This window comes from Periplaneta americana, chromosome 12, assembly GCF_040183065.1.
Source record: "Periplaneta americana isolate PAMFEO1 chromosome 12, P.americana_PAMFEO1_priV1, whole genome shotgun sequence".
NCBI lineage: Eukaryota > Metazoa > Arthropoda > Insecta > Blattodea > Blattidae > Periplaneta > Periplaneta americana.
In genome coordinates this window covers 117,165,877-117,178,192 of record NC_091128.1, presented here as the reverse complement: position 1 = coordinate 117,178,192, position 12,316 = coordinate 117,165,877, and the positions used below count along the sequence as shown (strand labels likewise).

The window sequence follows — 12,316 nt, the reverse complement described above, 5'->3', positions numbered from 1 at the left end:
GTATGTACTACAGTACGTTATTTTTCTTTTCCTTCTGACAGTACGGAGATACAGTAGCATGTTGACGTCGTCTGTTTACGTTTAAAGCCTGTTGAGCCAATGGTTGAATGAAAAAAATGTAACATATAGCAAATGTGCACTTACATTCAACGATAAGTCGTCCGTATCCACTGTCTAGTAATAAGGTATAATTCCCTAAGACGTAGGACAGAAGAATGCGTTACAATGAATGGCATTCATATTTAGTATCTCCTATGTTGATGAACAGGTACCAATATCTTGGAAGATATTGATTTTGGGATCCATTTTATTATAATTGTTTTCTTGTTTTGATGAATATACTACCACCTTTCAAAACACTGAATGTTTTTTTTAACACTCTGTAGAATTGGGAAAGAATATAAGATATATAATGCAGTAGATATAATCTGCAGTTAGTGGTGTCAGCATGAAAAAATGTCATATTCAAACACAGAAGTTATAAAAGAATATACAGAGAATATCAGTGGAAAAGGGATGAATTGTCACTTCCTTCTCAGGAAAGGAACTCGAGAAGTCGACTGTTTCGTACTTGCAATATGAATATGAAAACTAGCCTACATTGTAGTGAGCCATTTACAATAGTTAGAATAGTCTCCGAAACATTATGGAGATGCTCTATTAACACAACAATAACCCAGGTATAATAAAAGTAACAAATGGATGCGACAATGACACAGATATTTCATTATCACCTCCGTTCCGTTACCGTATCCTGTTGCTAATTAGGAGATGTTGCATTTCTGCTAATTAATTAATTTTCTGTTGCATTCGTACACACTGCCGTAATGTAGTACCTTGCCTTTAAATCATAAATTGTATCTACAGTGATAGCTTGTATTTCACTACACCTGCGGCACTATTAAAATTATTCTATACATACAAATTTCCCTTTGGATAATTTAATGTCGTTTTTAATCCACGAGTCTTATACATACACTACAATGGAGGGAAGACTATATGACTCGCAGGCATAGAAGCTGCTTTCTATCTGAAAAACAGAAGATTGCAAAATGAATACGATACGTAATTGAATAATGCTTCTCTAATTAGATGGTTAAGAAACTTGGAGAAAATTAAGTAACTCAGTACTTGTGTACTGAAACAGATAAGACGTGACTTGGTCATGGAAGCTGGATAATAGATCTGTGTAATCAATAGGAATACGCTGGTGTAAATATAGCAACATGAAAAAGATAAATATGACAATTACATATCTTAGAAAGCATTGCGATAATATTCAGATATGTCAAAATACAATATAATAATAATAATAATAATAATAATAATAATAATAATAATAATAATAATAATGATAATAATAATAATAATAATAATAATGATTTATTTTAGCTGGCAGAGTTAAGGCCGTAAGGCCTTCTCTTCCACTCAACCAGCAAAAAGTGTATATACATAAGCATGAACTTACAAAGAATCCAACAATTTGATTTAGATGAGAGTTACATGTATACAAAAGTTATTTACAAATTAAACAACAAAATACTATGAACTATTAATTAAACACTGAAATAAACTGTGTAGCAGAATTAAACTAAAATACATAGAATGTTAATATATTTCAAATAATATTAGATAATAGAAAGAGATTATTACGAGACAATTAAAATACAGCACAATCAGGATGATGTCTAAAGAAAAAAGTAACAATGTAGTCAGTGATAGTTTAAATCAGTATGATTGGAGTGAAATGCTAATAAGGTTATCTTTTAAGCTGTTCTTAAAGGTGTTTATTGTCTTGCAGCCCCTAATACTTTGTGACAAGGAATTCCATTGACGCGAGGTGGATATTGTAAAAGATGATGAATAACAAGATGTTCTATGAAGAGGTATACTTAGCGTGCCACAGATAAGTGATCTGGTATTTACGTCGTGGTTAGAGTATAGATAAGAGAAACGAGACGAAAGGTAATTTTGTGTTGAAGTGTGCAGAATTCGAAAGAGTAAAGACAAAGAGTGTAAAGTTCTACGTTCTTTAAATCGGAGCCACGAGAGACTTGCGAAGGACGGTGATATGTGATCATACCGTCGGATGTTGCACACGTATCTGACGCACATATTCTGAGCTCGCTGTAACTTGACTGACAATTCAGAACTTAGGTCACTTAACAAAACGTCACAATAATCGAAGTGCGGCGTTACTAGGGTTTGCACTAGGGTAAGTTTTAGTTGCTGAGGCAAGAAGTTTCTCAAGCGACTCAAACAGTGAATGGAGGAACAGATTTTTTTTATCGTTTCTTTAACTTGAAAATTCCAACTTAGATTATTATCAAAAAAGAAGCCAAGATTTTTTACGACAGATGAATAAGGGATTAGCGTGTTGTTAAGGGTAACAACTGAAAGATTACTGTTATTAAGGGAGTTAACTAAACGCTTATGTCCAATAATTATGGCTTGAGTCTTACTTGGATTAAGTGCGAGTCCGAAATTGGCCGCCCAAGTGGAGACAGTGGCTAGGTCACAATTTAACTTGTCAATCGATTCATTGATCGTATTGGGTCTGGAATGTATGTAAAGTTGTAGGTCGTCGGCATAGAGGTGATATCGGCAATACTGTAAGTTCTTTGATACGTCATTAATGTAGATAGAGAAAAGTAGTGGTCCTAATACGGAGCCCTGCGGCACTCCCGCCTTTGTGCATCTCCATTGGGAAAATTATCAAGTGAAACACACTGTTGGCGGTCACGTAGGTAGGAGTCCATCTAGCTCAAGGTATTGTCTGACAGGAGCAAAGCCTTCATCTTTGCAAGAAGCAAGTCGATATCAACAGAACCAAAGGCATTGCTGAAATCGAGAAGAGTTAGTGCCGTTACTTCACCCCTATCCATAGCTGCACGGATGTCCTCAGTCACTTTAAGTAGGGCTGTAGAAGTGCTGTGTCCATGTCTAAAACCCGATTGATAGTCATCAAGGAGTTTGTGTTCGTCGAGATAGTTCATAAGTTGTCCATGTACAATATTGGGATGGAAGTTTCATGCTACGAGTAGGTCGGCTTGTCCACTGTTTCCTGGGACCCAAGTGAGTTGTACTTTATTTCTTCTGGATAAGGTTTCCAGGGTAGTTCTGTATTCTTCAGCCTGTCTGAAGTGAACTCTACGCACAGTTAGCACTCCCAATGCAGCCTAGCTATCACAGCACAGCAAAGAATCACATACCTCATACTTCTCCACTATAATAATGTTACTGTACATGAAATAAAGACTTCTTCTATTGTTTAGGTGGTAATGTTTTAGTCACGTAACGGACCATGATACGTATGCCCTTCATATAAGATGCAGATAGTAGATTTATCTCCTTCTGTAGGAAATAGGTGTCTTTTGCGTGACCTGTTTTGAGAGTTTTCTTTTTTCTGAAATGGTGGGTGTATGATTACAAAGTCCTGCCAAATGTTGAAAATGAAGAAAATGCTTATGCAGGCAAGCCGTTGTAGTTATGAAGTGCCTAAATTTTTGTTACAAATATATTTCTTAATTTTCAGACGTACCGCAGATTTCAGATTCAGCCGAATTTTGTCCAAATCCATAATTTAATAAATACAGTATTTTGCCAGAAAAATATATTACACTGGTTTATTAGTCACTCGTAAACATGTATTGACTTCATTTTGAGAGAAATTATGTAAGAGTTCTCGTTCCGACTTTTTAAACTAAATAAAACTATTTGTTGATGTTAATGTATCTATGTATCAGTCCAGTATTAAGGTGTCATTCCGGAAAGTCGACCGATACATTTACAGGAAGTCGTGCCTGTAATTTCCAAACTACACAACATATTGCAATGAAGAAAATGACGATCGACAGACGAATCAAAGTATCCAATGTTACCTTGAGTTGGAGGAGGTGACTATGGGCAGAAGGGGTGAATTTAAGGCATGACTTTGCTGGTAGCTAATCAGCCGAGGCAGTGTAACTCGAGAATAAGAAGCGATAGAACGTTCTCGGTGGTGTCAAACATTTCGTAACGAACAGGCTGCATCTTCTTGAGCAGCAATCAGCACTCGATAAGTTAAGTTGGAAAAAAATTCGCATGTGAAGTTGAGTAAAAGGAGAGAATTCGCAATGTCGAGGCATATGCAGTGCAAATGGGAGAGGCCGTATAAGCAAAGGATATTTTTCATTCAACATCCCATCCTGATAGACGTATTTACGCATGCAACTTGCGGCTGTCTCTCTGATCCAACATAACCCCATTTTTTTGTTTTGTGTTTTTTGTGTTTTTTTACATTTTTTATCGATCAAACGTTCTGGAAACTATCAATTATATGTTATTGATATTATAGCTTAAAATATCTCATTACGGTAAAGATTTATTTATTTATTTGCTAGTAAGTTCGAAATGAATACAAGTTAATACAATGTAAGATAAACTAGTCCACTCCTGAATGAGTAAGACTCGTGCTCAGGAAGGAATTCCAATACAGACAAGAATAAAATTAAAATTGAGAGTGAATGCAGATTAAAAAGTGTTTAATATGTTTAAAATCAAATTATAAATCCAATACAATTTTTTAAATTTTTTTTTTAATAATTTGAAGAGGATTCGTGGTTAAAATTATATTAGAATAAAGTTTGTGTAATAATCTGGGAATTTGACTCATTCTATGTTAAAAAGCTGCATTGGTTTTACATTTAGGTTCAGATAAACGCAGAGAATTCGTATTTTAGTTATATATTTATGTATATACCTTTCAAAGTTATTCAGATTTTTGTAAAAATATTTTAATGAAATGAAACAATAAATTTGTTTAATGTCGAAAACTTTGAAATGTTTATACAACAACTCAGTTGAGTTATCTTTCTGATTTTTTAAAATAAATTTTTAATACTTTTTTCTGTAGTAAAATTAACGGATATAGGTTGGATTTATAGGTTCCACCCCAACCTATAATACCATACATAAATATAGATTGAAATAATGGTAAATAAATCGTACGTAAACAGTTAATTGACAAAATATTTCCTAGAACAACAAAGTAATTAATTCCATAAAAGTGTTATTATAAATATTTGAAGCCTTGGACTGAAGCTGCCGTTCACATTCTATAAAAGGGCGATTGCTTGTAATTCTCCATTGTCATAGTAACACTCAATATCGATTTGCGGGTTCTGGTAGTGCTTTAAAACCACGCTGTGAAATCCCCCTTGCTGCTATATTCTCGGCGTTCTCAATTTTCCACAACAAATATTTAATATTCATACCCTATCTTCTTCCTCGTTACACCTTCTCTTCACCTCTCTTCATTTTTCAAAGGGACGAGATGTAAACAGTAATAATGATAAAATGAGAATTCTGTAACATTACTGAAAACAGATATAAAAATTCATTAGGGTAGTACGAGTTTCTTTCAATATAATAAAAGAATATGAACGCTACTATAAAACAATTTTAACTATATGTGTATATAGGTAATAATTTAGTACATAGAAATAAGTGAATATTTTACAATATATCACCTTTAACAGGTCGTATTTTATTATAATACCGCTACGTAGAAGAGATAAATGCTTTGTTGAAGCATATTTTCATCTTAGAGGTGTCTTGTAATGCAAACAAAAAAGTTTTCTGTACTCTCTGTGCTTTATTGGGGACAGAAATACCTCGTATGCAACATACCCTACTTTGAACTTTTTTCAATTTCTTTCGCTTCTGTTTTCTCTTTTGTTCTTCGTTTCAAGAGTCTTGTGTTTAATTCATTTATTTCTTCACATTTCCTTCTTCCTAAAACGTTTACAGCTACCGAAAGGTTATGGTTTAGGTCCGTATATGACTTTTGCGAAAAAAAAAAACTAATTGGTTCACTGGCTAAGAAGAAACTGCCTGCTGCAGGATACACTGAAAGGAATGGTGAAAGGTAGAAGAGTTCGGGGTAGAAGGAGATATAAGATAATAGACGACATTAAGATATAGGTCTATGGATCACAATAAGACAACAGTTAAATTATCAAACATTCAATTTGATAATGCTCCTTATTAAAAATGACTTAAAATTATTGTTTAGAGAGAAAATATAAAATAGGTTCAATTATTGTAATATTTTTCTTTTTCTCTTATTACGTTATATTATGTTATTAATAAAAGTCTTAAAATTTTTTGGAATGCCTCATGAGCACGAGTATGTACTTACTCTTTCTGGGGGTGCTAGAGTGATATAATGTAACTCATCTTTACAAATCTGGCTTCCAGGTAGTAGCTTCCTGTAAAGCAGGTTTGAATAATTTCATGGAAAAGTTGTTCCGGGGCCGGATATCGACCCCGGGACCTTCGCTTAGTGCACGAATGCTCTCCAGACTGAGCTACCCCAGGAACTATACACGACCCCGTCACAATTTCTCCTTATATCCACACAACTCAAATGGGCTGATAAGACGCCTGAATCCAACTTTGAGTGCACACAAATACTGTGTGATCTAAATTGTGGCTTTCTGTTAACGTCCTCCAGTAATGGATATATCTTTGTTCTAGTAATATATTCAGTAGATAGGTTTCGCTCTTTAGGTACCTGGCTTCCCTGACGATGAACTATTACGAAATGTAAATATAAAAATTCTAGCACAATTTTTAAATGAACGTATTTTGAGATTTTGTCACTTCAAAGGACATCTTGTCCCGCGCCTTGGCGTCGTGGTCTAAGGCATGGCGCCTAGGATTCGCGTTACGGAATTCGCGCTGGTTCGAGTTCTCATGGGGGAAGAAATTTTCTCATGAAATTTCGGCCAGTATATGGGACCGGTGCCCACCCAGCATCGTAATGCACTTGGGGAGCTACGATAGGTAGCGAAAATCCGGTTTCGCAAACCAGCTATAACGGTTGGTACCTCCATTCTCATGGGATGATCGTCCACCTCTGCTTCGGCATGTGGACGTGAGGCCAACAGCCGGCTGGTCGGTCTTGGCCCTACATGGGCTGTAGCGCCATGGATTTACTTACTTTGCTTTAAAAGGACATCTTATCGACAGGTGGAGTTTGAATACTTGCTGCAGCTTCACAAATGTTATGACATACAAGATAGGAAATATTCGTGTCAGATGAACATATTTTAATAAATGAATGGCGTCATGTTAGTCTTCTATAACTGGGAGAATTACACTTGAGCCATACACGAGCAGAGTGAATGGCACTTCCTCCCTTCTGCCGGCCGCTACAGAGACGTCTGTGTGGTCTACTGCGCATACGAATGTTTGACCGAGGCTTAATCTTCCCAGCTGTACAGACAACGATAATTAAATGTGTTTTATTTGTGAATTTATGGAAAATAAATTGTTTTTAAAGGTATATATCGTGCTTTCCTTATAAATATATAATGGACTTGCCTGGTTTACTGCGCAGAATGTTACGACCTGCCAACCCCAAAAGTGTATGAGTTTAAAACTAAGTAAAAATCAAGAGTGACACACAATACCTTGGACAATTAACTTTACAGTCAATTTGTTTGAACGGAGTGTAAGAATAATTTCGAGGGAAAAATTGTTCCGGAGCCGGGTATCGAACCCGGGACCTTTGGTTTAACGTACCAACGCTCTACCACTGAGCTACTCGAGAACTCTAACCGACACCGATTCAATTTTTCCCTCTATATCCTCAGACCTCAAGTTGGTCTGTGGATATAGAGGGAAAAATTGGATCGGTGTCGGTTAGAGTTCTCGAGTAGCTCAGTGGTAGAGCGTTGGTACATTAAACCAAAGGTCCCGGGTTCGATACCCGGCTCCGGAACAATTTTTCCCTCGAAATTATTCAAATCAACTTTACAGGGAGTTATACCTGAAATCTTGATTTGCATAATACACGTCACTGTTCGTTAACAGAAAACCACAATTTAAGTCACACGGAGTTAGTGTGCACTCGAAGTTGGTTGCTTGACGGTTGTCAGCCCACTTTGAGGTCTATGGATATAGAGGGAAAAATTGGATCGGTGTCGGTTAGAGTTCCCGAGTAGCTCAGTGGTAGAGCGTTGGTACGTTAAACCAAAGGTCCCGGGTTCGATACCCGGCTCCGGAACAATTTTTCCCTCGAAATTATTCAAATCAACTTTACAGGGAGTTATACCTGAAATCTTGATTTGCATAATACACGTCACTGTTCGTTAACAGAAAACCACAGTTTAAGTCACACGGAGTTAGTGTGCACTCGAAGTTGGTTGCTTGACGGTTGTCAGCCCACTTTGAGGTCTGTGGATATAGAGGGAAAAATTGGATCGGTGTCGGTTAGAGTTCCCGAGTAGCTCAGTGGTAGAGCGTTGGTACGTTAAACCAAAGGTCCCGGGTTCGATACCCGGCTCCGGAACAATTTTTCCCTCGAAATTATTCAAATCAACTTTACAGGGAGTTATACCTGAAATCTTGATTTGCATAATACACGTCACTGTTCGTTAACAGAAAACCACAATTTAAGTCACACGGAGTTAGTGTGCACTCGAAGTTGGTTGCTTGACGGTTGTCAGCCCACTTTGAGGTCTATGGATATAGAGGGAAAAATTGGATCGGTGTCGGTTAGAGTTCCCGAGTAGCTCAGTGGTAGAGCGTTGGTACGTTAAACCAAAGGTCCCGGGTTCGATACCCGGCTCCGGAACAATTTTTCCCTCGAAATTATTCAAATCAACTTTACAGGGAGTTATACCTGAAATCTTGATTTGCATAATACACGTCACTGTTCGTTAACAGAAAACCACAGTTTAAGTCACACGGAGTTAGTGTGCACTCGAAGTTGGTTGCTTGACGGTTGTCAGCCCACTTTGAGGTCTGTGGATATAGAGGGAAAAATTGGATCGGTGTCGGTTAGAGTTCCCGAGTAGCTCAGTGGTAGAGCGTTGGTACGTTAAACCAAAGGTCCCGGGTTCGATACCCGGCTCCGGAACAATTTTTCCCTCGAAATTATTCAAATCAACTTTACAGGGAGTTATACCTGAAATCTTGATTTGCATAATACACGTCACTGTTCGTTAACAGAAAACCACAATTTAAGTCACACGGAGTTAGTGTGCACTCGAAGTTGGTTGCTTGACGGTTGTCATCCCACTTTGAGGTCTGTGGATATAGAGGGAAAAATTGGATCGGTGTCGGTTAGAGTTCCCGAGTAGCTCAGTGGTAGAGCGTTGGTACGTTAAACCAAAGGTCCCGGGTTCGATACCCGGCTCCGGAACAATTTTTCCCTCGAAATTATTCAAATCAACTTTACAGGGAGTTATACCTGAAATCTTGATTTGCAGAGTGTAAGAAGTTTCTTCTAGTTTTCACAATTTAGACGTGTTTCAAAACTGTTAAACACAAGTTTTAATAAATTACACAATTTGTCACATTACTCGTGTCTAAACTGTCCATAGTGACTTCTCTAGTCACAGTGTCAAGAAATGTTATGAGTAATTGTTATGGGAAAGTTGTGAAGTAAACAATGATTTCAGAAGGAAGTAAGTTGTTCTGGAAGTGTTGTGAAACAAATTTCTACTATCTTTCAATATTTGTGCGGAGTATGCGAGAACAGAAAGGTGTCCAAGAGTTAATTTTGAATCATCCGCTGTTGCCGCTAATGCCGTCTGAACTTGAAAAAATTCTGTGTAGTTAAGATATTCTATAGATACAGGGTGATTCAGTAAAAGCGTTAAAAAATTAAGTAGGAAATAGGAGTTGCTTAACAAAACATTTTTCGATCAGGAATTTGTGGTCTGCGAAGTCAGATTAAGGAGAAGTGTGAATTTAAACATGTCTGTATGTATCACTATTCTCCATATTATTTACATTTATTTTCTCTTATTATTTTCATGTATTTATCATTATTTGCATTTACTTCCATTTCTAAATTATTTTCATGCATATAGAAATCTGAATTACCATTTTCTGTCTTACATCAGGTGTTTGAAATGACGATCATCAAACTGTGTTGGTTTTCGTTTAGTATTTATTTTATTAGTCACGTTTAAATGCATATTAACTTTTTAATTATTAATTAAATTTGCTTTTAAATTTATTATATAATACCCATTATCGTCCTCGGCGAAGATTCTTCTGCGAATATTGATTCGATGTTTATATTCTAACATGGAAGAACAGTTGGAAGAAGAGCAGTTTGGCTTTAGAAAGGGAAAAAGTACGTGAGATGCAATTGGACTGCTACGAGCAATAGCCGAAAGATACCTAGAGAAGAATAAAGAAGTGTATATAGTATTTGTGGACCTAGAAAAGGCGTTTGACAGAGTGGATTGGAATAAACTGCCGGGGATCCTAAAAAAAAATTGGTGTGGATTGGAAAGAGAGGAGACTGTTCAGTAATCTTTAAATGAAACGACTCAAAGTCAGGATAGGAGAAGAAATGTCAGAAGGAAGAGAAATAGGGAGAAGAGTAGGAAAAGGATACCCTTTATCACCTACCCTGTTCAACATCTACTTAGAGTATTTAGTGAAGAACTGTTTTCAGAACATGGGAGAAGTAATAGTAGGAGGAAGAAGAATAAAGTGTGTAAGAGTTCCAGATGATATGGCGATATTAGCAGAAAAGAAGATGATACTAAGCGATATGCTATTGGAAGTAAATGACAGCTGTGAACAGTATGGAATGAAGATAAATGCTAACAAGAAGAAGACCATGATCATAGGAAGAAAAGTAAAGAAGGTAAACTTGCGAATTATAAATGAGGGAGTAGAGCAAGTGGGCAGCTTCAAATGCTTGGGCTGTACTGTAAGCAGTAACATGAGCTGCTGCCAAGAAGTTGAAAGGAGAATAGCAATGGCAAAGGAAGCTTTTAATAGAAAAAGGAGCATCTTCTGAGGACCTCTGGAGAAAGAACTAAGGAAGAGACCTGTGAAGTGCTTTGTGTGGAGTGTAGCATTGTATGGGGTAGAAACATGGACAAAATGACGAAGTGAAGAGAAACGAATAGAAACATTTGAAATATGGATATGGAGGAGGATGGAATGTGTGAAATGGACAGAGTAAGAAACGAAGCTGTGTTGTAAAGAGTGGATGAAGAAAGAATGATGCTGAAACTGATCAGAAAGAGGAAAAGGAATTGGCTGGGTCACTTGTTGAGAAGAAACTGCCTACTGAAGAATGCACTGGAAGAAATGGTGAACGGGAGAAGAGTTCGTGGCAGAGGATATTAGATGATAGACGACATTAAGATATATGGCTCATATGCGGAGCCAAAGAGGGAGATAGTAGAAAATAGGAAATATTGCAGAATGCTGGGTTTGCAGTGAAAGACCTGCCGTTGGACAGAACACTATGAATGGATGAAATGTGTTGATTCCACTGTCACTGTATGTTATCCTCCTCCACGAATGCTTTGACCTCTCAATGCCCCCCCCCCACTCCGTAATCGCCATCGACGTCTAGCATTAGCCTACAACGACAGTGGCGACAACAGAGCTCAGAGATCATGTAACATTGAATGAACGTATAGTATCTAGCTATATGTAGGCAATCCATTATGTTCTGTTTGCTGACCTACCCTCCACAAGATGATTCTGTGTATCGTATTTACATTGCCATATTACAAAACATAATATGAACATAGTCAACGCCAGATCGTTCTCTATACCATTTGAAGAGTTAATCACAGTAGGTAATAATAATAATAATAATAATAATAATAATAATAATAATAATAATAATAAAAGCCGTAAATCCCCAGTGGGGCAAGGCCTCCTGCTTGGGCAGGGGTGGCTCAAGTCTTGACCATCAGAAGAGCCGACCTGATGGTCTATTTACATTCCTAGTTCTTTGTCCCCAATTTCACTAGCACTAAGTTGTTGCTCCCGCTCAAAGTTGGTTGACTGCGTCCTTCCATCGTGTTCTTTGGCGTCCTATTCTGGTCCACAGTCCTCCTAGCTGCAACTTGAACTCGTCCCCCCATCTGGTTCTCGGTCGTCCGCGGTTTCTCCAGCCAATTCTTGGATCCCACAGTGTCGCCGTGTGTGCCCATCTGGTAGGATGCATTCGTACCACGTGTCCTCCCCAGCGCCATTTCGTCCTATTAGCTAGTGTGACCACGTCCTCTACGCCGCTTCGTCGCCGTACTTCTTCGTTTCTGATTCTGTCCTTCAGGATTATTCCGAGTATTTTCCTTTCCATTCTTCTTTGGCATCTTCCTAATGTTAATGCCTGTTTCTTGGTGAGTGACCAGGATTGCGGCCCATATAGAAGTACAGGTGCAATGCAGCTGTTGAAGATCTGCCTCTTGTTCTGCAATTTCTGGCTCTTGTCCATTAGGATGAAGGACAGACTCCAAAACTTCCTCCATGCCGATGCTATTCGTCTATCAATTTGTTT

General features: G+C 37.6%; 1 non-coding gene across 1 annotated transcript; it reads left to right on the top strand.

The window, feature by feature from the left end:
* Window positions 1-7,696: 7,696 nt before the first annotated feature.
* Window positions 7,697-7,768, top strand: TRNAN-AUU (transfer RNA asparagine (anticodon AUU)). The gene has a single exon. It is a non-coding gene; the product is annotated as a tRNA-Asn (tRNA).
* Window positions 7,769-12,316: the final 4,548 nt, after the last annotated feature.